The following is a 24,792-nucleotide window of genomic DNA, read 5'->3' as shown; positions in this document are numbered from 1 at the left end:
CTGTGACAGAGAGCCTCAGAAAAAGAGAGGAGGGGGTGTGTTTGTGCCCAACGTTGCTGCTCAGTCTGTGTGAGCTTCAGTGAGGCAGATACTCTAATGAGCCGCACGATGGATTGTTTATTTCAAAATCAAGCGCGACCTGAACCGAGCCTTTGGTCCCGACCAGTTCAGCGGACTGGCCACTGGGAAATGTCCCGGTGCTCCCGATGGCCAATCCGCCACTGCTGTGATATGATTATCACGTCTTCATGCATGTCGCCGTCTTACTGGTGGGAACATCCACTGTAAAGTACTGCCAAACCGCCGTCATGATGCACTAACGTTAGCTCCTTTTAACAGGTGTCAGGCGTCAGGTGATCAATTCTTCTTCGCCCCTCTAAAACAGCAGCTGCCGATGGCACACATTAACAACCTTTTAAAAAAAGCCTTGATTTCTTCATCTACTCCTTCTACCTCATTATAGAATTCCCAAGGCACAAGATGTCTCCTCCTTCACTGTAAAGTCCATTCTCAGTGGATGTGCACTGGTGACTTCAAGGTTTCTACATCACACTGTACAAGTTCGATACTGGACCAGGACTGACTTCCAAACTATTTGTGATGTCATAAATCCTGCTGGTAGGCCCCGCCCCTTAAAATCAGCTTTTCAATGAGCACAGAGAAACTTTCCACTTTCAGCAGATGAATGTGAAAACATCCTTCTAGAGTCAAACTACACAGACAGCATTCACACAGCACACTGTAGGGACAAGAAGAGAAACATCTTTTGGACTGGAGGGGGATTTTAAATGATGAAAAAATGTTTTTGTTTTAAAAAATGTTTGAAGTGATGACATATTCCAGCCATTCACTATTATTTCTTAATTTTTTTTCCTGCATTGATATATAACTTAATTCTGGGATTTCTTGTATTTGTATGGTGGAAAAAGATACAATTAAATGGAACAAGAAATGGTGTAATTTACTGCAGAATGAGAGCCATGAATATCCATACCACATATATGCAAATGATTAACCCGTTTTCCATTGGACCAAAATGGAAGTCAATGGACAAAATAACATTGCGTAAGCATTCTTAAAGGACCAATGTGTAATGTGTGTTTGTGGCATCTAGTGGCGTGGTTGCAGATTGCAACTCACTCAATTCACCCTCTCCTTCCAAGCACGAGGATAAACCATGCGCTAAAAATGTGAACACCCCTATCTAGAGCCAGTGTTTGGCCGGTCCAGTATGCAGCTTGTACAGTGTGATGTAGAAACTTGAAGCCACCAGTGCACATCCACTGAGAATGGACTTTACAGTGAAGTAGGAGACATCTTGTGTCCAGCAGGAAAATCAACAACATTTGCATATTCAGTGAATTCTATAATGAGGTCGATCAAGAAATCAAGGCTTTTTTAAAAAAGGTTTTTAATGTGGAAATTCTACCCTTGTGTGAAAAACAGACCAGACACACATTATTGTTCCAAGCAGACTATTTATATATCTATATATATTTATATAGACATCTTGTGTCCAGCAGGGAAACTTTAGAAATCAACAACATTTGCATATTCATATATTTTATGGATTTTATATGTCTTAATACATGCTGGAGGGGGTCTTTAAGGTCTCAGTACTGTATGCTTTAAATAAAGTAAGACTAGCTTGGTTCGCACTTTTAGTCTCTCTTTAGGGATATTCACGGTGATACTCTTGAGAAAATGTCCCTTCCTGGAAATCTGGAGCTGATCAGTCGCTGCACCGAGGCGCTTCTACCACAATGCACTGCAGGACAGCATCGACCACACATGCCTGGGAATCAGAGTGAGACCTCTTCACTTTCCCCTCCTCTTCGGTGACGCTGTAGCAGCCGAGCCGCTGCCGGTTCGCTCCCCTCACTGCCTCACTCCGCCCGGCTGGCTGACTGCGTGCTGCACACACCGCGTTTAAACCGGGAGACAGAGAGGGCGCAGAGGCGAACCCACCACAGACAGTAGCGGGTCTGCACCTCGACTACACGGACTGTGGATTTAAGCAAGAAAGGCGAAGTTGAAGGCGTCACCACTGCGACAGGGGAGCCGCTCTGCACTGCTGTCCAGTTAACAAGGTAACCAAACCCGGCTGACCTGCCGCTTTACGCACGGTAACCAGAGTTCCTGCGCTGCGGTGGTAGATAGAACGGAGGCTGAAGAGCCATACAGCATCATCAGAGACACAGTCAGTGGACTGCATTCCCTCTGCCCTCCTCAAACTTCAGTCAGTCTGGTCGCTCTCTCCGGGGCTCAGGGCTCCAGCCGTTCGTGTACATCCTAAAATAATTCCCACAGTTCTGTGGGGCTGACTGGATGTGAGTTCCACCTTCAACTGCATCCTGCGGGGAGTTTATTGTTTAGGATGAGGGAGAGGCGAGCTGCCATTTGGGCAGTGATGATGTCTATACTAAAAAGATAATGATTTCTTGCAGTGCGCAGGACTTTGACGTCGCTGCTTCGTGTGTGTGTGTGTGTGTGTGTGTGTGTGTGTGTTGGCTTTCCATGTCGCCTCGCGTCTCGGTGCATTCTGCCCCTGCATGACATCTCTCTCTCTCTCTCTCTCTCTCTCTCACACACACACACACACACACACACACACACACACACACACTTTCTCTTCTCAGTTCAGTGAGATTGACTCGATGCAAAATATCAACATTCCTGCAAATAAATCCCCTCTCTTCCTCTGTCTCTTTCTCTTATTGCATGCCTGTGCAGCTGCATGTGTGTGTGTGTGTGTTCCTGTGGGCAGCATCTCATTCCCAGCAGATGTTGAGGGTGAAGCTGTGAAATTCATTTGTGGCGAGACAGAAAGACCCCTTTAAGACAGATGTAATTGTCACCAGTGGTATTTAACTCTCTCCACACCTCGTTGTTTCTGCTGTTGACACCACATTCTTTGGCTGTGACAAGTGAGTGTAGCAGCCAGAGAGCTAGCCAAGTGTGTGTGTGTGTGTGAGCATTGATGCATGTGATTGGGTGGGTGCACTCTTTGCTCTTCTCGCTCAATATCTGACTGACTGTGTGTGTTTGTGTGTGTGTGTGTGTGTGTGTGTGTGTGTGTCTACATGTGCATTTGAACATGTGTGTACAGTCTCACTGTGTGTACCTGTGTGAGCAGCTCACCTGTAAGGCCATTAATATGGGAAAGCTTTCATCTATTTTTATTGCTACTCAATAATTCAGAAGCGGTCTCAGAGGTCGGCACCTGTTCGTCCGTCAGCTTCCGCTCGCTCTGGTTCCTCCTGCGGGTTCCGGTCGTGCTCTGTCACTGTGTGTGTGTGTGTGTGTGTGTGTGTGTGTGTGAGAGAGAGAGAGAGAGTAGATTTATCACCTTTCTAACCATTTCATCAGGTGAAGCCTGTTTTCCCTCAGAGGGAACTCCAGCCTTCAGGCTCTGTTTGAAAATGCTGTAGTGATAAAGATTCATTGCTGATGTGAATTTAACGGTGGCACGGCACAGATCCAATTCATCTTATGGATGACTGACAGCAGAGGACTGGGGAGGTTCTAATATATTCTCTTATTTTGTTCTACTTGTGAGGACACAGTGCATAAACTGAGGCGTCTCCCTACAGCCTACTGTATGTATGGTGTATGTTACATGTGGAGTTTAATGTCCTGATGTGTGAATTGTTGCAACAAGGACCTTTTCTCTTGCAACACAGGGAGTCTGTCACTGGTGCGCTGTTGCATATGCTAACTGTACTAGCTGTTAGTTAGTTAGCTACCTATTAGCTGTAATGGTAAATGGACTGTACTTATAGCGCCTTTCTTTCTCAAAGCTTTTACAGCTTTTACACTACATGCCACATTCACCCTTTCACACCCTTTCACACAGTGATGGCAAAGTCCATCGAACAGAAACTAATCATTCATTCACACACCATCAAAATAGCAATTTTGGATTCAGTATCTTGCTCAAGGATACCTCGACGGGCGGGAGAAGCCTGGGATCGAACCAACAACCTTCCAATTAGTGGATGACCCGCTCTACCTCTGAGCCACAGCCACCTGGCTGACTGTACCCGGACTGAGAGCTGGAAGGACAGGGGGACCCAGCGGGGAATACTACCGGGGAACGCACAACTTTTCAGCAGTTGCGACCAAGACTCTGACTCTGGGGATGAAGACACAGCGGGTTCAGGCAGCGACAGGAGAGGAATGAAACAGAGAAAGAAGAGCCAGTTTGTAGCCAGTTAATTTGAAAATAACTGTTAATATTATCCATCATTCATTGTATCAATAGGTTTACCAGTATTTGTTTTAGTGAAGTTGGAAGTTTTTTATTCTGTGTTTTGAACAACCAAACTGTGTGATGTTACACTGTGTTCAAATAAATGAAGAGTCATTACCACTTTTTTCGTTAAACATAGATTCAAATAGTTAAATTAATATCATAAACACGTGACAACTAGTTGACTATATACACACTTCAGGCCAAATTTTGCTTTCATATGGGCCTCCCCCGTTATATACGCAACCTTCAGTTTTTCAGAATGCTGTATGTTCCTGTATGCACATTTTTTCCCCGATATTAATTTGCAGCCAGACTGTCAACAGTCCCACAACTTTTATTTAGACTCAGTGACTCTTTTTTGTTTTGAGGTGGGAATCAAACTGATAATTAGAATTCTGTGAGCTGCTTAACGTGTATAGGCTATATATTTTTATATATATATATATATATGTATATATTTGGACACACCTTCTCATTTAATGGTTTTTCTTTATTTCCATGACTATTTACATTGTAGATTCTCACTAAAGGCATCAAAACTATGAATGAACACATATGGAATTATGTAGTAAACAAAAAAGTGTGAAGTAACTATTTTAAAACATGTTTTATATTTTAGATTCTTCAAAGTAGCCACCCTTTGCTTTGATTACTGCTTTGCACACTCTTGGCATTCTGTCGATGAGCTTCATGGGGTAGTCACCTGAAATGGTTTTCCAACAGTCATGAAAGAGTTCCCAGAGATGCTGAGCACTTGTTGGCCCTTTTGCCTTCACTCTGCGGTCCATCTCATCCCAAACCATCTCGATTGGGTTTAGGTCAGGTGACTGTGGAGGCCAGATCATCGGCGCACCCATCTCTCCCTTGGTGATGCCTTACAGCCTGGAGGTGTGTTTGGGGTCATTATCCTGTTGAAAAATAAATGATGGTCCAACTAAACGCAAACCGGATGGGATGGCATGATGCTGCAGGATGCTGTGGTAGCCATGCTGGTTCAGTGTGCCTTCAATTTTGAATAAATCCCCAACAGTGTCACCAGCAAAGCACCCCCACACCATCACACCTCCTCCTCCATGCTTCAAGGTGGGAACCATGCATGTAGAGACCATCCGTTCACCTTTTCTACGTCGCACAAAGACATGGCGGGGGGAACCAAAGATCTCAAATTTGGACTCATCAGACCAAAGCACAGATTTCCACTGGTCTAATGTCCTAATGTATCTCAAAAGCCCAAACAAATCTCTTCTGCTTGTTGCTTTTCCTTAGTAGTGGTTTTTTAGCAGCTATTTGACCATAAAGGCCTGATTCACGCAGTCTCCTCTGAACAGTTGATGTAGAGATGTGTCTGCTACTAGAACTCTGTGTGGCATTATTCTGGGCTCTAATCTGAGGTGCTGTTAACTTGCGATTTCTGAGGCTGGTGACTCGGATGAACTTATCCCCAACAACAGAGGGGACCCTTTGTATTCCCTTTCCCGGGGGATCCCCTTATGAGCCAGTTTTTTTTTAAGGGCTTATTGGTTTTGGGAGGGTGTGGGGGGAAAAAAAAAAAAATTTTTATAATTTTCCGGGAAAAAACCCCCTTTTTTTTTTAAATTAATAAAAAATCAATTTTTTTTTATTTATTTTTTTTTTTCAAAAAAAAAAAAAAAAAAAAAAAAAAAAAAAAAGGGGGAGTAGAAAAACAAAAACCCCAAAAAAAAAAAAAAAAAAACAACCCAACCAAAAAAAAAAAAAAAAAAAAAAAAAAAAAAATGACAAGGCACACCTGTGAAGTGAAAACCATTTCAGGTGACTACATCATGAAGCTCATTGAGAGAAGGCCAAGGGTTTGCAGCGCTATCAACAAAGCAAAGGGTGGCTACTTTGAGGAATCTAAAATATGAAATATTTAAGTTATTTCACACTTTTCTATTTACTACATAATTCCATATGTGTTCATTCATGGTTTTGATGCCTTCAGTGAGAATCTACAATGTAGTCATGAAAATAAAGAAAAACCATTAAATGAGAAGGTGTGTCCAAACTTTTGACTGGTAGTGTATATAGAAAAGAACTACAGGAAACTTACACTTCAGGTGTATGCCATGCCAGTGTCCCAGCCTCAGACAGCCATTAGTGAGGCTGTAAACTCTTAAGGATCTTTTAATTTCATTCTCACTATTTTGTACCTCCTCGTCTCCTCCTCCATCTAGTTTATCTTTATGGATTACAAATATGCCGAATTGGAAGGAAGACTGTTGACATGTGACGCCCTTTAGGTCGTGTTTCTAGAGTTTGACTTACAAGTTTCCCTGAAAGTTCAGAATTTATAGTGGAATAAACTGGGCTTCACAGTGAAAGAGCAATTTTATTGGTGATTATTGAAGGCAAATGACACTTTCAGGATTTAATTTAAAGAATATTCACCTGCCATACTAATCTTCCTTCTTTTAACTATAACTATGTGTGGGAAGCAAATATGTTTGGATAAAAAGTATGACGTGTGGATACGCAATTAAAAAAAATCTTTCACAGTTTGCCATGTTGTGAATTGAATAATAGTTAATAGCTAATAGTTATGAACATCGGTGGCATTTTTTTTTTTTTAATTACCATTAAAGATAGATGATCGGTGGGCCAATAATCTGGCATTTTGAGATAATCGTTATCAGCCGATGTCTGCGCTCCTGAGGCTGTAAAGAAAAACTGTCTTCAGACACATCTGCAGGCGGCGTTGTCAGCGTGGCCGCTGTAGAACAACGTTAGCGACCCCCTTTGTGAGTTTTGGGAAGGTGGTAAAAGAGTTGGTTTCGAGCCCTGTACTATAACTCTCATACATCCTGCTGTAAACATATGCCTGAATTTGCATAGAACAGAATAGAATTATACATGACGTATGTGCATTCTATATCGGCCATCGGCAGCCCTGCTCTCTTAATATCAGCATTGGCCAAAAAATGAAAAACCCATACTGGTCGACCACTGTGTAGTTATGATCATTCTATATTCAGGCCTGTCTTCTATCTCAGTTAAATATTTTGCAGCCTATGAATAATAAATGCAAAGCTAAGGTGGCTGGCCTGAGCACACGGTCTTGGCATCTCCAAGCGCACCGTCTATTCTGATTCATGCGTGTGCAGCCGTGCAATGTGTAAAAGGGCTGAAGGATCCTTGCTTGGGGTGATTATTAAATACTCTCTCTGCACATCACATCACTGGTGTTATAGCTGTGAAACAGCTAGGCCAAACAGTTAAACGTGATAATGGCAGCTCAGCAAACTTTACCTCAAGATATGTCTGGATGGTTAGGAGCGTAACGACATGAAGACACAAATTTGCACCCAAAGACAGACGCAATGTGATCATCCATCAGGTAGTTACTATAATAATGTCATCCTACCAGAAAATGCTGCAATTCCAACATGTGCACCCCAAATAAACAATCAACTCTGTCACCATGGCCCAAAATTTACAAGACTGCCTCCTGCCCTACAGCAGACAGCACTAAAGCTCTAACAAACTGCAACAAACTATACAGGAACCTGAACCAAACCACTGGATACACAAACTAAGCTCAAAGTCAACCAGTAGCCTCTCTACCCTCCTCTACAGGCAGCACGGAACCTTTATTAGTGCAGATTAGTGCAAGACAGAGGTTACACAAACAGTACTAGTACCAGCCTACCAGCAAATTACAAATAAGCTTCTACTCAGCATTAGAAAACTTACCAAACACCTGGCTCAAAAGTGTGTGACAGAAGAGGGAGACCACACACAGTCTGGAAATAATACTCAACATTTAATGAAATAAATGCAAATATGGAGCAAAGCCTGCGAGCTAGTTCAGGCAGTCAACTCGAGCTGCGCTGATTACACACATGACATGCCTCACTCCATAATCACGAACCAAGCGCTCCCTTCCAATCTGGCGGCCTATTTAAACTGCACAATTTCCCAGCTCTCCCTCTGCTCTGTCAATGCCGCTGTTGCCCTGCATCCGTATTGCTGCCTGCTGCTCTGTAAGCCCCACCACCACCCCAGCATCCACCTGTAGGCTCCGGTGAGGGGTTTAAGGTATTTGCTCCTCACTCTCCAATATCTCTATGTAGACATATCTGTGGGGAGTGATGAGGTCGGAGCCTAGACGCCAACATCTAAATATGCTATACTGCTGTAATAAACAGTAACTAATGCATCTCAGCTCCGCCCCTCACTTCCTGGAACAAACAGCAAACAGCCAACCCTGACTCCAGCACGGCATAGAAATAAAACAATCAGTTATTGATTTGGTGAAACCCTATTTTAGTAACAATTCTAATGTGTCTCACCTCGTATGGTCACATAATTTAGTAATTAACATTACTGTTAGCTGTCGTTTACAGGTGATCTGATGAAGGTAAACAGTGAATGGCTGTGTGCAGTGGCACTACGTTCTGGCGCGGCTGTGCGTATATCCAGAGTGTGTGTCCTGCTGCCTTCAGATGCTGCAGAGATTTAATGAACTGAAGAAGCTTCTCATATGGTATAAATCAGCTGTGGACAGCCGATACTCTAAGAAGTGGCAGCAGTGTAGAGGCTAGAAGTGAGTGAATTAGTGAGTGTTATTTTCAATAAGCATAACAGCACAAATCATTTACATGAAAATCTCTGGAGAAATATACAGTATTTACTATGGGTGTGCATCTTTCTCTTCTAAGACGATCGGATACGTATCCAGATACATGGGCTATGATATGATTCTGGTGTAATGCATTTTAATATGGAACAATTCAATACAGTCTGATACAGTTCTTAACATTTGTTTAATGTAGACATTCTACCTATTCCTATAATAATATATAATATATAATAATCCTTATCACCTTCAGTCTTTCCATGGCATGCTAGCATGTCAGGATGAGGGCCAAATATCGCAAATAGGGCTGCAGCTATCGAATATTTTGGTAATCAAGTATTCTATCGAATATTCCATCGATTAATCGAGTAATCGGATAAAACATACTTTTGCTTAATTAAAGCCCAATTTTAAATATACAATAGAAAACAAGACAGATCACTTAATAATAAAAACAGTTTGTTTCCTATTTAAGAAAAATTTACATTTATTTATTATTATACATATTATGTAAAGTAGTAAATCGTTTTCCAAAATAAATAAATAAAATTACTTCATTCAAATTCACTTCATTTCCTGAGACATAAAATTAAATAAAATCAACAAAATTGTTTCCCACTTATTTTTTCTAAGTATCAAAAATAAAATAAAAATGTTGTCCAAATGTACACACACCACGATGTTGTCCTTAATTTTAATTTAAAATGATCCCACACCTTCGACATCTTCTGTCTCTTCCAGTTACCACATTGTAAAAGTAATTAGTTACTCAGCAAAGTAACTGACGTTATTTTTTATGTCCTATAACGCTATTACATTCTATAACATCTTCTATAACGTAAAATATGTTTGTAATAACTGAATGAAGAATAAAAACACTATATACAGTATTTCAGAACATTTGGTATTTATTTGAACTCAACAGATTGCAGCCGGCCATATGCATAGAAATAATGGACAGGGGTTGTCAACAACATACCTTGCAATCAGTGTGTTCAGCTTGGCCCTAGTCGCCACCTGTTACTGACCCGAAAAAAGGTTGTTGTTTTAGTGGGGTGGGTACAAACCCATTAGGGGGGGTGTTATAAATTTTTTTTAACTTAGTAAGTGAGAAGTAGGCGCTCGTTTGTATTTGATTTACTGGCTCGCGCCATTGTCCTGTTTGTGTTTGGGGGAGCGCGTGCGCGTGCGGCTCCGCCACCCGCCAACATCATGCATTTGCAACTGGATCATCACCACCCCCTCCCGGGTATGTGCTGTCAGCCTCACGCTGCGCTCATTACCCATTTGTAGGCGCCATTTACATTCTCGAACGGCGGAAAAGATTCATTAGATTACTCCGTTACTGAAAAAATAACGCTGTTAGTAATGCCGTTGCACATTGTGTCACACTAAAAAGAATTTGTGCGAAACGTGAGTTTTGAATTTAAATAAACGAGGCTTCGAGGCAGAGGAAATTCCTCAATAATTTTTTGTAATCGAGTTACTCGAGGTACTCGAGGAATCGTTGCAGCCCTAATCGCAAAGTTAGCCTAAATCTCGGTGATGGAAAATTGATTGATTAGAATTGCAGAAATTGAGAATGACTGGAAAGCTGAGAAACATACTTCATGCCACCCCTGCTTAAATCAGTGCCACCCAAGTCAAAAAAGTCTGGACATGCTTCTGGCCTGTTCTTCCCCAGGTACTGAGCTCTGTTTAGAATGAATGGCCTGCTGGTGACTGGTTAATCTTACAGTGTTCAATAGATCTGAGTTAAAGGTTCTCACATACTACAAGGTCCTTGATAGATCTGCGCATTAGCTTTTAGCTCTCCTTTTACGAGGGAAGTACACTGAAGGTCTCTTTGTAGCAACACAAAATACTCAACCAGGCACATATTCCTATTAAGTTGTCCAACATAACTATTACTCATCCAGACAAGCTGTCTAGGAATACTTTCTTATTTATTTATTTATTTCCTGTTTACAGCAACTGCCGTGGGGAGCGTTTGTCGAGGGACAGGGAGAGTTTCCACACACACACACACACACACACACACACACACACACACACACACGCTCAGGATGATTTGACAGGCGAAGAACAGTACATTTTCCGCACTGGTGGTGCTGCAGCTATGGGGCTGTTTGTAGCAAACCTTTAGGAAACATCAGAGGTTACAAAACAGCTTTGGATTTCGTTGCATAAATTATGGATTGTGTCCTCCTGTTTAAGGAAAGTTTTATGAAAACAACACTTCCTGGTGTATCCTCATACATATTTATCTAAGCTTGGCTTTGTGACTTAGGTGATATTTTTTAACCTTGTTTCACATTGTTACAGTTCTGTATATCTACAGCTGGAAACACCTGGTATACCCACATACTGTTGGGTACTAAATGGCTTCATTGGAATACAGCATAGGGAATACTATTATCACTGAGCTAATGTATACTGACACTTCTAATACTGCTAATAAAGCTGCTGCTCCTACTGCCACTTCAGCTAATATGCTGCTCTGATAGCTGCTACTACTGCTACCGCTGCTGCCTCTACTGACACTATTACAACTGCTACTGTACTACTATCATTGCTACAACTGCTACTAGGGATGTCACAATACCAGAAATGTAGTAGTTGATACCAATACTAGTGAAATTCCATGATTCCCGATACCAATTTGATACCACGGTAAAAATGTCCCAATCAAGTTGTTTGTCCCCGATCCCCATTTAATATCTGCTGATACCGAGTCCTGATCAAAAGTTTTATTTTTCTTAATAATACAGGTGAATTGCATTTTCTCTCTCCCTTCAAAAGTGTCAAGAGTTTGTTGGTTCAGTGCACCCTTTACCTGGGTTACCTGGATGAACTGTATTCTGCTGTTTATTTTCATTGTATTTGACTGTTGGGGATTTATTCAAAATTGAAGGCACACTGAACCAGCATGGCTACCACGGCATCCTGCAGCATCATGCCATCCCATCCGGTTTGCGTTTAGTTGGACCATCATTTATTTTTCAACAGGACAATGACCCCAAACACACCTCCAGGCTGTGTAAGGGCTATCTGACCAAGAAAGAGAGTGATGGAGTGCTGCGCCAGATGATCTGGCCTCCACAGTCACCTGACCTAAACCCAACTGAGATGGTTTGGGATGAGATGGACCACAGAGTGAAGGCAAAAGGGTCAACAAGTGCTCAGCATCTCTGGGAACTCCTTCAGTGCGGAGTACTTTAATAAATTACTCTTATTTGCTTTTTGTCTGCAGGGCTGTTGTTGCACTTGCAGTGGCAGGATGAGTGAGCGGCTCGCCATCGCTCTCTGTCTTGAGTACACTACCATTGTTACTACTGCTACTACCATACTGCTACTGCTTGTGCCATATTGCAGTACTGCTGCTAATACTGTGACAATATAACTGCTGCTGCCACTGCTACTATTACTACTACAGCTACCACTACTTCCACTACTGCTACAGCTGCTGTTCTGCCACCTCTGCTATTACTTCTATTGCTGCTACTGCTACTGCACTGCCACCTCCTCCCCAGGGGTGTGTGGGAGAGTTGAAGGGGAGGTGTGGAGGGAGAGGCATGAGGCAGAGAGACACTATGTGAGGTGAAAGAGACAGGCGCATGCTGGAAACAACAGGAAGTTAGTTAATGTGTTTTGGCCCGCTGATTTGGTCGTTCACCAACAGGGTCAGCACACAACTGTGACATACAACTCATGGAAGATATTAGGGTACATCATGAAACATATCTTTCCTTCTCATTGTCAACTCCATCCAAACTGAACATACATAATGCACATCATTTTGAAAATGACGATAAATGCCCACAAAGCTGCTTAGGAATAATATAAAAAAATATGCCACTTATAACTGCAGGAGTTTTGTGAGAATCATCCTGTTTCAAAGTAATCAATTGATAGGTACATTGCAAACAGGAACTGCTAACAGCTAAATGTTTCACAGCTGTTATTTAGAAAGTCTAACTGGAGGTTGCATATCTATTATTGCTTACTTGACTACAGAGCCCCGCACTAGAGATGGGCGATTGGGCGAATATTCACAATTCATCCATTGGACATTTGTCGGTTGTTTGGCTGACAATGGCCAGTTGTAAAACACATGCAAAACTAATACTAGTAGTACTAGGGGTGTCAGAAAATGTTGAGTATCACAATATCTTGTTTTGTCATGTTGTATCGATTCTCAAAACACTGTATTTTTACTGTTTATAACCCCAACTGCTAGATAGAATATGATTACAAAAACGATACATATATCTTCTGGCTTACAGTTTCACAATATATCTCAATATATTGAATGTAAAGCACTGGGCCACTAACCAAGATGCCGGATTTGACAAGTTGGGAACATGTTGCAATACCAGTATTGATATTGGTCTAAAACTTAATAAAATGAACAAAACATATGATATAAAAACCTACCACAAAATATGTCAAATTGGAGCATATCATGGAGTACACCAAGCCATCACTATACATTCCAATAATTTAGTGGTTAGAACAAGATCAACATTAACTGGTTAGACTCATCATTAGCTGACATATGAGAATAAACAATTAGATGCTTAAAAGTTTTAAGCAGTGCTTAAGTGATAGAACTTATTTATAGGTAAAAAGTTAGTAGTAAACCTGACAGCAGGAGAAAGGATTCCTCGCTTCCTACTGTCAAAGACTTAATCAACAACCTTGGAACTGTAGTGAATCCAGCAGCAACCTTCCTGTCTGACACCTGCTTCTCTAAACTTTATTCCACCACTGCCCTAAGTGTTCATACGGTAATAAATGAGGCAGACATCACACATTACCATCCAATTGCCAGCTGAATGAGGGAGCACTTTAATAAAGATTAGGAGGGCTAGCTCATAGCCACCTCTGCTATATTAGTGTTAGACATACTGGAGCTGGTCCCTAAAGGTGTCATACTAAACAATTTTTTAACTAGATTATAACCTAAGATGAATGTGTTTGTAGAGCAAGTTCATTCAGAGACTCCTTACAAATCACTTTTTAGAACCTGCAGACACAATGGGAGCAGACATCCTGATAGCATGTATATAAAGTTTCAGAGTGCCTCTTGTGACCAAGTACATGCTGGAACTGTTTCTTGTGTCTTCCTGGAGTCTTGTCTTCACTGTAAGGAGGCCAGTCTGGCATCCATTTTGGACAGAGCCAGGCTAGTAGTCCCTCGTTGTTTCAGTCTTTCTGCTAGGCTGCCTGCCTAGAAAGAAAAGAGCTACACTCGCTATCTTTGTGATGGAGTAGGTGTCGGACCTGAGGAACCTGAAGCTGCTGACTCAGTGACTCAGTGTGTAACATTTACGAGGAGCTATTGTCAGAAATGGAATATAATATTCATGGGCATGTTTTCATTAGTGTATAATCACCAGAAAATCGGAATCTTTGTTTTCATCTACAGGAGTGGGTCCTCTTCTACAGAGGCTGCCATGTTGAACCACCACGTTTCTACAGTAGGCCATAACGGACCGACCAAACACTGGCTCTAAATATGGGAATTTTGGTGTTTCATTGTAGTTATTCCTATACACTTGGAACAGGGGGATGAGGAGAATGTATTCAGTTGGTTGCAATCTAAATCCTACACACTGGTCCTTTTAAGTTTAACATCGACTTCCCTGTTAACCCAGAGCTTCTGATTTGGGAATACCTATGAGGAATATTGAAACTATTTGTTCACAATCCACTGAATAAGCTCAAGTTCATCCTGGTGTAGATAAATCAAATAGTGCATAGGGCCTCCAACCATGGAGTAATGTGGGCTGAAACCAGCTCTGTGGATGGAGGAAACCCAGAGGGAGAGGGTGGGACCACTGTTACACTATCTGAACCATCATAGCCAAATCTTTTTAAATAAAAAAAACACCTGTTTCATTTTCTATCTGAAAGGTATGAGATGTCAGATGTGTAAACTGGGCATGACACCAGAGCGGACAGAGCGGCTTCATTCTCACAGAGGACAGGCAGAATGAGCAGGCGGCTTCGGGATATTTTACTGGCTGACATGAGAATCAATGCAGTGGTTGTAGAGATGCCACTCCTAAATGTAGACTCTCCAGGGATCTGTGTGTGTGTGTGTGTGTGTGTGTGTGTGTGTGTGTGTGTGTGCGTGTTTTGTCTCTTTTGTCTAAAAGTCTCATCATTTCTCTCTTCCTCACACTGACCTTGCTTTTGGATTGGTTTTGTCTCTTTATCCTCCATTTATCTATTTTCTCCCTATAATGTAAACCTGTAAACACAGAGTGTGAATATGTATGTGTACGTGTGTGTGTGTGTCTGTTTGTGTGACAGAGAGAGAGAGAGAGAGAGAGAGAGAGAGAGAAAAACACACACAAAATGCTAGATAACAAGAAATAAACCAGAAAACAGAGGAAATGTTTCCTGAAATGCTGCAGTCAGTGTATGAGTGCCATTATTCCCTCAAATATAAATGTTTTTTTCTGAAAAATATTTATTTATGTTTGGCATTTTTTTGTTGCAATAGCCAATTCATTGAATTTACAGCTTATTTTTACCTCTCTATATTGACGGGTTTCTGCATCATCAGTGAGACGTGCATGCATGAAGGGGGAAGAAAAAGCCAAAATAACTGAGAGCTAGGGCTGTATGGTGTTATATTTGTGCCAGCTCCTAATGGCATTTGCAAGAATCCACCAGGCCCGAACGAAAACAACTAATCAGAGCTAGGAGTGATTGAGTCTCATTCTTAGGGCGTCAAATACAGATGTTTTGGGACTCTGGGAATTAGACTTAACAATCAACTATCAACTAGCCTGCACCCCAAAGCCTCTTTATATCTTTCCCAGAGGAACCAGATTTTTTCACAGATTATCTGTCTCATGTCCTAGGGTCAGGATATAGCGAATATAGATGGTAAAAATGTGGCTTCAAACTGGATAAAAAGTCAGTGTATGACTTCTGGCAGACAAGCACAACACTGATGCATGCACAAAGGGGATATGATGCCATTGACAGGCGACTGGCGAAACACAGCGTTACCCGAACAAAATGACCTCTCTGAATTTGAATGGAAACATTTGGGATAATGCAAGAACACAGCTCAACTACATATAGAACATAGCTGTTGTGTTTATAGACATTTTAATGCAGAAATGTTACAAATTATATATATTATATATTTAAATACTTCACTCAGTGTGGGACCAGGTGAGAGCTCATAAAGTTGCAATTTTGATGGCTTTGGATTTAAAATGCATCAAGTTAGTGTATTTCTAATTTTGTGTCCAGAGTGTGTTCAATATGTGTGGCTGATCAATAATTAAATCCTTTATTAAAACACTGTTATGTTTTTGTTAAGTTTTGCCTTTATAGACTGCAGTCTGCTAATATTTTGGTAGTTTTTTCAGTAACTGTATGTCTAGTGTTTGCTACACTTTGAAGGAACAGCAGGGTATTCATACATTTTAACATCACTAATATAATAGTTTCAGTACCACATACATATTTATCTTCAAACAGAATTTTTGACAAGCTGTTTCATTTCTAGATACAGAGTCTTGTGTGTGAGTGTTTCAGAAAGACTGGTAGTGTTTGTGTAGTGCCCGAGGGGACAATGCATCCATTTCACCACTGCACACAAAATCATTCACAAAGACTAGCACTGGAAAACATGTTAATGGTTAAATGTTGACTCACTATAGTTTATCGATACATTATCTTTTGATCCGCTGGGATTGTTTTTGAGGAAACAATCCTTTTTCTCTCGGGTCAACTCGGCCAAAGCAGCACTTCTGTGCTTTGCAGATTTACTGTACCTAACTCTGTTTGTAACAGCACGGTGAATTAGCTTTTCACAACAATGTGGAGCGGTTTTTAGCCTTTATTTCAGGCTTACCAAGAAGTGGTGTCAGTAAGTGCTTATGTCCAACTATACAGCAGAAATAAACATTTTTCCAACCTGGCACTTTTGGTCTCTATAACTAATGTTTTTATTTTTTTATTTTTTATACAACTCACTCATTTAAATTATATTAAGGCTTAAAGTTATTAATAATTAAGGGCGTGTCCACTTTAATTGACAGGTGGGTGATGGGCGGCTGGTTTCAGCTACATTCAGCCCACCTCAGCTCCACCCATATCCACTCACGCTCCACCTCTTTGCCCATTTCTGGATTAGCCAGGAGCTAGAGGAGTCACGACTGCCAAGATCGCGACACACTGAGCTTCATAACAGCTCTTCAGAAATCTATGGGGGAATTCACAGAGACTACATCCATTTTTATTATACAATCAATACAATATCCTAACATCCTAAATTTGTGAATCAGCCTTTCAAGTTACCTCTGAAGTAAAGAATAAAAACAATGTGCTTTTTCAGTTTTTTGCTCCAGCTCTGGCAGTTACAATGTTGCCATGGAAACAGAGGAGTAATATTTTGAGTGATAAGCACAGTGTGTTATGCTGTTTTGTTCTAAATGTATAGTTGACCAATCAGTTTGGTCAGAACTACTTGTATAATTACATTTATTAAGGCCCGCGCAACAAAGCAAAAATACAAAAACTGACAGTATTATTATTTTATTTCCCACTAAGCTGCAGGTTTGGTGGCCACAACATCCTCGACTCACGAAATAGGAAAACAAAATTATTATACGGGTCTTGCATTTGACCTAGCAAAATGGCTCGACATCGCATCCTAAACCCTTTTCCGATTCATACCGATGTGTATGAAAATTGGAATGAGCATGTATCATGACAAGACGAACAAAAAAGTATGGTGTGTGATATACACATGGTGCGTAACCCGACCGCAGCACGCAAACTGCTAGGGCCTGTTCATTGCTGCTTGCAGCTTTAATTCTACTTGGTACACCTTCAAAGTAGTTAACATGTGTAATCTCTTTCCATATATTTAGTTTTTATTTACTACATTTCAATTTGCTTCTCTGGAACACTGTACTTTGTTATGTTTTAAGTTTGACTAATATTGCTTTCTTGCGCTAGCTGTGGCTATGTTTTAATTGTTGTATCAACTTGCCTCCTGTAACTCAATTGACTTATCTGGTTAAATAAAGGTCAAATTTCAGAGAGAAACATTGTACCAGCTGATTGCAGCCGTTGGTCATAAAGACAAGGAGCCAGTATGACTGTGGACCACAATATTTCAGCTTTCAAGAGGCATGAGCCGCGTCTGTGCGGCAGCTGCAACTGCGTAACTGCAAGTTTTGTGGGCAACAGTGCAACAACCGGCACATGCAGAAACCTTTACTCAACCTCAAATAAATAACACACTTTATAGGGAGTTAACATTAGCACCCACACACGAGGAACGTAATTTACACAATCTCATCACTGAGGTTTTCTTCAGACCTCTGTGAGCTTAACGAGACGGAGGCCTGTGTGAGATACATTAGCAGCTGATAATGTTTGAGCTTTGCGTTGGGGATAACTGGGTACCAGCTAAAGGAGTGAAAAATGAAACTGTTATCTCAAAGTGTAACATCAGTATGAATTTTATGCCAATTTCCAGCTTGGCAAGAACAACAGAAAACCACAAAGCCAGATACTGTGGGCAGCCCTGCCAAGCCTGCGAGGACACACACTGATTCACAGGCTGCCTCAGACCTGATAACAGACAGCGTTTGTGTGTGTGTGTGTGTGTGTGTGTGTGTGTGTGTGTGTGTGTGTGTGTGTGTGTGTGTGTGGGTCTGTGTGTGGAGTAAAGTTTTATATGTCTCAAGCGAAACTGTTATTCTGAATGAAATATAGGCAGTACTTATCTGTGGAATAAATGTGTGTTGCAGAGAATGTGTGTGTGTATAGTGGTAGTTTCATGGAAAAACACTGTAATATAGACACTGCCTGTCTGGCTATTTCAAGTCGGTTGTGTATCCTACAGTACAGAGTAGATGAGCACCAGGGCCAGATCATGGTCCTATGAGGTGTAAGGGCTCTGGTGATCATCTTACATTTTACACATGATGGGTCTAGGGGCCCTAACATTGTAAGCGTTGTTAAGTCTGGGTTGCAGTAGTGGTCAGCTATGTGCACTGAGGGCCCTGGCATTCAACTTCCTTCAGAAGGGGTCCATAATACAGCTTGAAGAGTACTACTAAAGACTAAAAGTGGGTTGTCCACTTATCACAAGGTTCAATTCCCAGCCCTTCCTGGCCACTCTGACCAGCATGGTATGGTTAACAGTAAATGGACTGCATCAGACTACTGAAAGCGTTTTACACTACATGTCACATCTTGCTCAATGCAGCGGAAGGAGCCGGTGATCGAACAGCTCTAGCTCCTGAGCCACAGCCACTCTATGGTGGCTTGAGTGTTAGCATGAATAAGAGGTGAATTGTAAAGCACTTTGGAGAAAAGTGCTTTCCAAATGCAGTCGTTTGTGCATGTGTGGGCGATAAATGACAGCTATATTGATTGGAATAAAGGCATTGTTTTTCTGCAGATTATAACGTGTGTGTGTGTGTGTGTGTGTGTGTGTGTGTGTGTGTGTGTGTGTGTGTGTGTGTGTGTGTGTGAACCCACTGCAGAGAAATAAGTGACAGCTGCATTATTATGACATCAAGCCTGTGTTTGAATGTGGCCCAGAAAGAGACAGGTGTTGTGATAAAAAGCTATTTTATGTAATATCTGTCTATATTCCAGTGTCAATACTGCTTTCCAAGGAGTGTTATAGTACAAGCAAACAATAGAAATAAAATGATATAGTTTAATTTGAAAAATGCTTTTGTCTAAGGCAACTTAAAAGTAGGATATTCAAATTCAATACAAAGAAGAACTGTCATCAAAAATGGAAAGTGCACTCTCCCAGACAAACAACTAAAAGTGTGTTAAGGAATTACCAATGTGTAGGATTTAGTGGCATCTAGTGGTGTTATTGCAGATTCCAACTCACTCACTTCACCCTCTCTTTGCAAATGCAAGGGATATACCAAACCAACACAAACAGCCCTATCTAGAGCCAATTCAATTCAATTCAATTCAGTTTTATTTGTATAGCGCCAATTCATAACAGAAGCTATCTCAGGACACTTTTCAAATAGAGCAGGTCTAGACCGAACTCCTTATTACATTATTTACAGAGACCCAACAGTACCACCATGAGCAACACTTGGCGACAAGGGCAAGGAAAAACTGCCTGTTAAAAGGCAGAAACCTAGGACAGATCCTCCGGCTCTAGGTGGGTGGTCGTCTGTCTCAACCAGTTGGGGTGAAAAGAGAGAGAGAGAGAGAGAGAGAGAGAGACAGACAGACAGACAGACAGACAGACAGACAGACAGACAGGTGCACAGCAACAACAGTATTGGTAATGGCAATCTAGCAGGACCATGGCAGGAGGCTCCACCAGGATCGATAAGAACCTGCGAGACGAGAAAGCACAAGAACTACGGGGAAGAAGTGAAGTTAGTAACATGCATTAATGGGACATGAATGAGTGCAGAAAGAGAGAGGAAGAGAGGAGCTCAGTGCACCATGGGAAATCCCCCGATAGTCTAGGCCTTGGCCAGCATAACTAAGGGATGGTTCAGGACTCACCTGATCCAGCCCTAACTAATGATGTTTTATAACTAGGTTCGGGAACAAAGACCATGCCCTGCAATCATCTCATTTCCGCTCAAAACTTACTTAAGCACACCTTGACTCATTTCCCACATCCCTCCCACCCAAACCCTTTCTTTTTCTCTCCCTCTCTTATCCAAATACAGGAACCACTGGGGCTCTCTACAAGAGATACGAAGAGACAGTTCCCCCACTCAGTGTCTCGCAACCCACTCAGTTCCCTCTTACATCGCACCGAACCCCTCCATCCATTCATCGATCCGCCAACTGACCTTCATTCCTCCTACCTTCATTCCTCCGACCTTCATTCCTCCAACCTCATCCATCCCTCATCCCTCGAACCTACCTCCATCCCTCATCCCTCGAACCTACCTCCATCCCTCATCCCTCAAACCTACCTTCATCCCTCGACCCTACCTTCATCCCTCGAACCGACCTTCACCCCTCATCCCTTGAACCTACCTTCATCCCTCAAACCTACCTTCACCCCTCATCCCTCAATATACCACGTTGGTTCACATTTGTTCATTATGTGCAATAAACTTTTCTTATTTCATACATTCGATGGCGTGGTCGTTGTTAGTGAATAATCTTTATCAAAGAGGAATGTCTTAAGCCTACTCTTAAATGTGGTGAGGGTGTCTGCCTCCCGAACCACAACTGGAAGCTGGTTCTACAGGAGAGGAGCTTGGTAACTGAAGGCTCTGGCTCCTGTTCTACTTTTAGAGACTATAGGAACCACAAGTAGCTCTGCATTCAGAGAACATAGTGTTCTAGTGGGGTAATGGGGTACTATGAGCTCTTTAAGATATGAAGGGGCCTGACCATGAAGAGCTTTATAGGTGAGAAGGAGGATTTTAAATTCTATTCTACATTTTACAGGGAGCCAGTGCAGAGAAGCTAGTACAGGAGAGATGTGATCTCTTTTTCTAGTTCCTGTCAGTACTCGTGCTGCAGCGTTCTGAATTAATTGGAGCGTTTTAATGGACTTATTGGGGCAACCTGATAATAAAGAGTTGCAGTAATCCAGCCTTGAAGTAACAAATGCATGGATTAGTTTTTCTGCATCTGTCTGTGATAGGATGTGTCTAATTTTTGTAATATTACGTAAATGAAAGAAGGCAGTCCTAGAGGTCTGCTTCATGTGGGAGTTAAATGACAAATCCTGATCAAAGATAAATCCAAGATTCCTGACAGTGGTGCTAGAGGCCAAGGTAATGCCATCTAGAGTAACTATATCTTTAGACAGTGAGTCTCTAAGGTTTTTGGGGCCAAGAACAAGAATTTCGTTTTTTTCTGAGTTTAACATCAGAAAATTGCAGCTCATCCAGGATTTTATGTCCTTAAGACATGTTTGTAATTTAGATAATTGATTAATTTCATCGGGCTTGATTGATAGATATAACTGCGTATCATCTGCATAACAGTGAAAGTTAATGGAGTGATTCCTAATAATGTTGCCTAAAGGGAGCATATATAAAGTAAATAGTATTGGTCCAAGTACAGAACCTTGTGGAACTCCATGACTAACTGTAGTATTTATTGAAGATTCATCGTTAACATGTACAAACTGCGAGCGATCTGATAAATATGACTTAAACCAGCTTAGTGCGGTTCCTTTAATGCCAATTTGATGCTCAAGTCTCTGTAAAAGAATATTATGGTCAATGGTGTCAAATGCAGCACTAAGATCTAGTAATAGTAGTACAGAGACAAGTCCATTGTCAGAAGCAATCAGAAGGTCATTATTAACTTTAACCAGAGCTGTCTCTGTGCTATGATGAACTCTAAATCCTGACTGAAAATCCTCATATAAACTATTGTTATGTAGAAAGTCACACAACTCTTTGGCAACTACCTTCTCCAGAATCTTAGAGAGGAAGGGGAGGTTAGAGATTGGTCTATAGTTAGCTAAAACCCCTGGGTCAAGAGTGGGCTTTTTAAGAAGGGGTTTAATTACAGCTACTTTAAAGGACTGTGGTACATATCCTGATAATAAAGAAAGATTAATCATATCCAGTAAAGGAGTGCCAATTAAGGGAACAACTTCTTTAAGCAGCCTAGTTGGGATCGGGTCTAATAGACAGGTTGATGGCTTCGATGAAGAAATGATTGAAGTTAACTGATGAAGATCGATAGCAGAAAAACAGTCTAAATATATATCTAAGTTTACATTAGCAAAAGTCCCTGAACTTGGAGAGCCACTGATAACTGTTGATGGCAGTTGGTGATTAATTTTCTCTCTAATAGTAATAATTTTATTATGGAAGAAGCTCATGAAGTCATTGCTACTTAAGTTTATGGGGATATGTGGCTCAATAGAGCTGTGGCTCTCTGTCAGCCTGGCTACAGTGCTGAAGAGGAACCCAGGGTTATTCCTATTTTCTTCTATTAGTGCTGAGTAATAGGCTCCTCTGGCATTACGGAGGGCCTTTCTATAAATTTTTAAGATTATCTTGCCAAATCGAGCGATATTCTGATAATTCGGATTTCCTAGCTATTTGCTTTAACTGGCGGGTTTGGTGGTTATACCAAGGTGCTAGTCTCCTATGTTTTAATAATTTCCTTTTATAGGAGCGATAGAATCTAATGTTGATCGTAGTGAACCTGCAGCACTATCGACAAGATTATCAATTTCAGAGGGACTAAAGTTGTTATAGGACTCTGTTAAATTCAGACATGGCATTGAATTAAACACTGAAGGAATCTCTGAAGGATTATGTCAAGAGTGTGATTAAAACAATGAGTTGGTTTATTTACACTCAGAAGCCAATTGAGTCTATTAATGATATAAATGCGTTACTAAGGCTGTCATTGTTAACATCCACATGAATATTAAAATCACCCACAATAATAACTTTATCTGATTTAAGGACTAAACTTGAGAGTACGGTCCAGGAGCGCGGTACACTATAACAAACAGAACTGGCTGCAGTGTTTTCCAGTTTGGGTGAGAAAGACTAAGAACAAGGCTTTCAAATGAATTATAACTTAGTTTAGGTTTAGGGTCCATTAAAACCCTCAAATCATATATGGCTGCTACTCCACCTCCTCGGCCAGTGCCTCGAGGAATGTGAGTATTAATATGACTGGGGGGGGGTGGATTCATTTAGGCTAACATACTCCTCGTGGGACAACCAGGTCTCAGTAAGACAAAGTAAATCAATATCATAATCTGATATTAATTCATTCACTAAAACAGCTTTAGAGGACAGAGACCTGATATTTAACAGTCCACATTTCATTCTCTTATTTAGTGCTACTGAGGAGTTAGTTTTAATTTTTATTAGATTTTTATGTTGAACTCCTCTTGTTTTTATTTCTTTAAATAATTTAGGTGGTCGGGGGACAGACACAGTCTCTATGGGGTTTTGGGTGGGTGACTGTTCTAAAGAAAGCGCAGAGAAGTGTGTAAGACAGCAGCTCTGCTTCCTGGTCCCAACTCTGGACTGTCAGGTTTTGGAAATAAACTTCGCCATATTTCTAGATAAGAGAGCCGCTCCGTCCAAAGTGGGATGGATGCCGTCTCTCCTAATCAGACCAGGTTTTCCCCAAAAAGGCTTCCAGTTATCAATGAAGCCCACATCGTTTTCTGGACACCACCTCGACAGCCAGCGGTGGAATGACGACATGCGGCTATACGTGTCATCACTGATCACATTGGGTAGGGGTCCAGAGAAAACTGCGGAGTCCGACATTGTTTTGGCATAATTACACACCGACTCCACATTAATTTTGGTGACCTCCGATTGGCGTAAACGGGTGTCATTACCGCCGACGTGGATAACAATCTTACTATATTTACGTTTATCTTTAGCCAGCAGTTTTAAATTGGATTCAATGTCGCCCGCTCTGGCCCCAGGGATACATTTAACTATGGCCGCTGGCTTCGCTAACTTCACGTTTCTGACTATGGAGCTGCCAATAACCAGAGTTGGTTCCTCAGCGGGTGTGTCGCTGAGTGGGGAAAATGTATTAGAAACATGAATGGGTTGGTGGCGAACTGTGGGCTTCGGTGTTTTAGTCTTCCTTCGCTCAGTCACCCAGCCTCCCTGTCTTCCCAGCTGCTCAGGAACTACCGGGGGAACTACCGGAGGACGGCTAACAGAAGCTACCTTCGGTCGGCCCGCACCGGCTACTGGGGGTTGGCTAACTATAGCAGCTAAAGATATCTCTGTGGTGCAGTGCCATTCCTCTAACTCACTAAGCCTCGCCTCCAGCGAAAATAAACTACACTTAATACATGTACCATTATCTTTAAAGGAGGCAGAGGAATAACTGAACATCTGGCACACTGAGCAGGACAGAGGAGAGGGAGAGGAAGAAGCCATAGCTAACTGCTAATGCTAATGAAGCTAGAGTGTATGAAAAACTT

The 24,792-nt window shown here is 41.5% G+C and overlaps 1 protein-coding gene across 2 annotated transcripts in view; it reads left to right on the top strand.

Moving 5' to 3' along the window:
* Positions 1-1,795: 1,795 nt before the first annotated feature.
* Positions 1,796-24,792, top strand: part of jupb (junction plakoglobin b) — a 178,634-nt gene continuing 155,637 nt past the window's right edge. The window contains exon 1 of one of the 2 annotated variants that reach the window (XM_051386861.1): positions 1,796-2,090. The gene's annotated coding sequence lies outside the window, so the exon portion shown is untranslated. The remainder of the gene's footprint in view (positions 2,091-24,792) is intronic. The other variant, XM_051386858.1, reaches the window with a different exon arrangement.

Source organism: Dicentrarchus labrax, unplaced genomic scaffold (genome assembly GCF_905237075.1).
Source record: "Dicentrarchus labrax unplaced genomic scaffold, dlabrax2021, whole genome shotgun sequence".
Classification (NCBI taxonomy): Eukaryota; Metazoa; Chordata; class Actinopteri; family Moronidae; genus Dicentrarchus; species Dicentrarchus labrax.
Note: the sequence above shows the minus strand (reverse complement) of the source record. Positions and strands in the feature narration are given on the sequence as shown.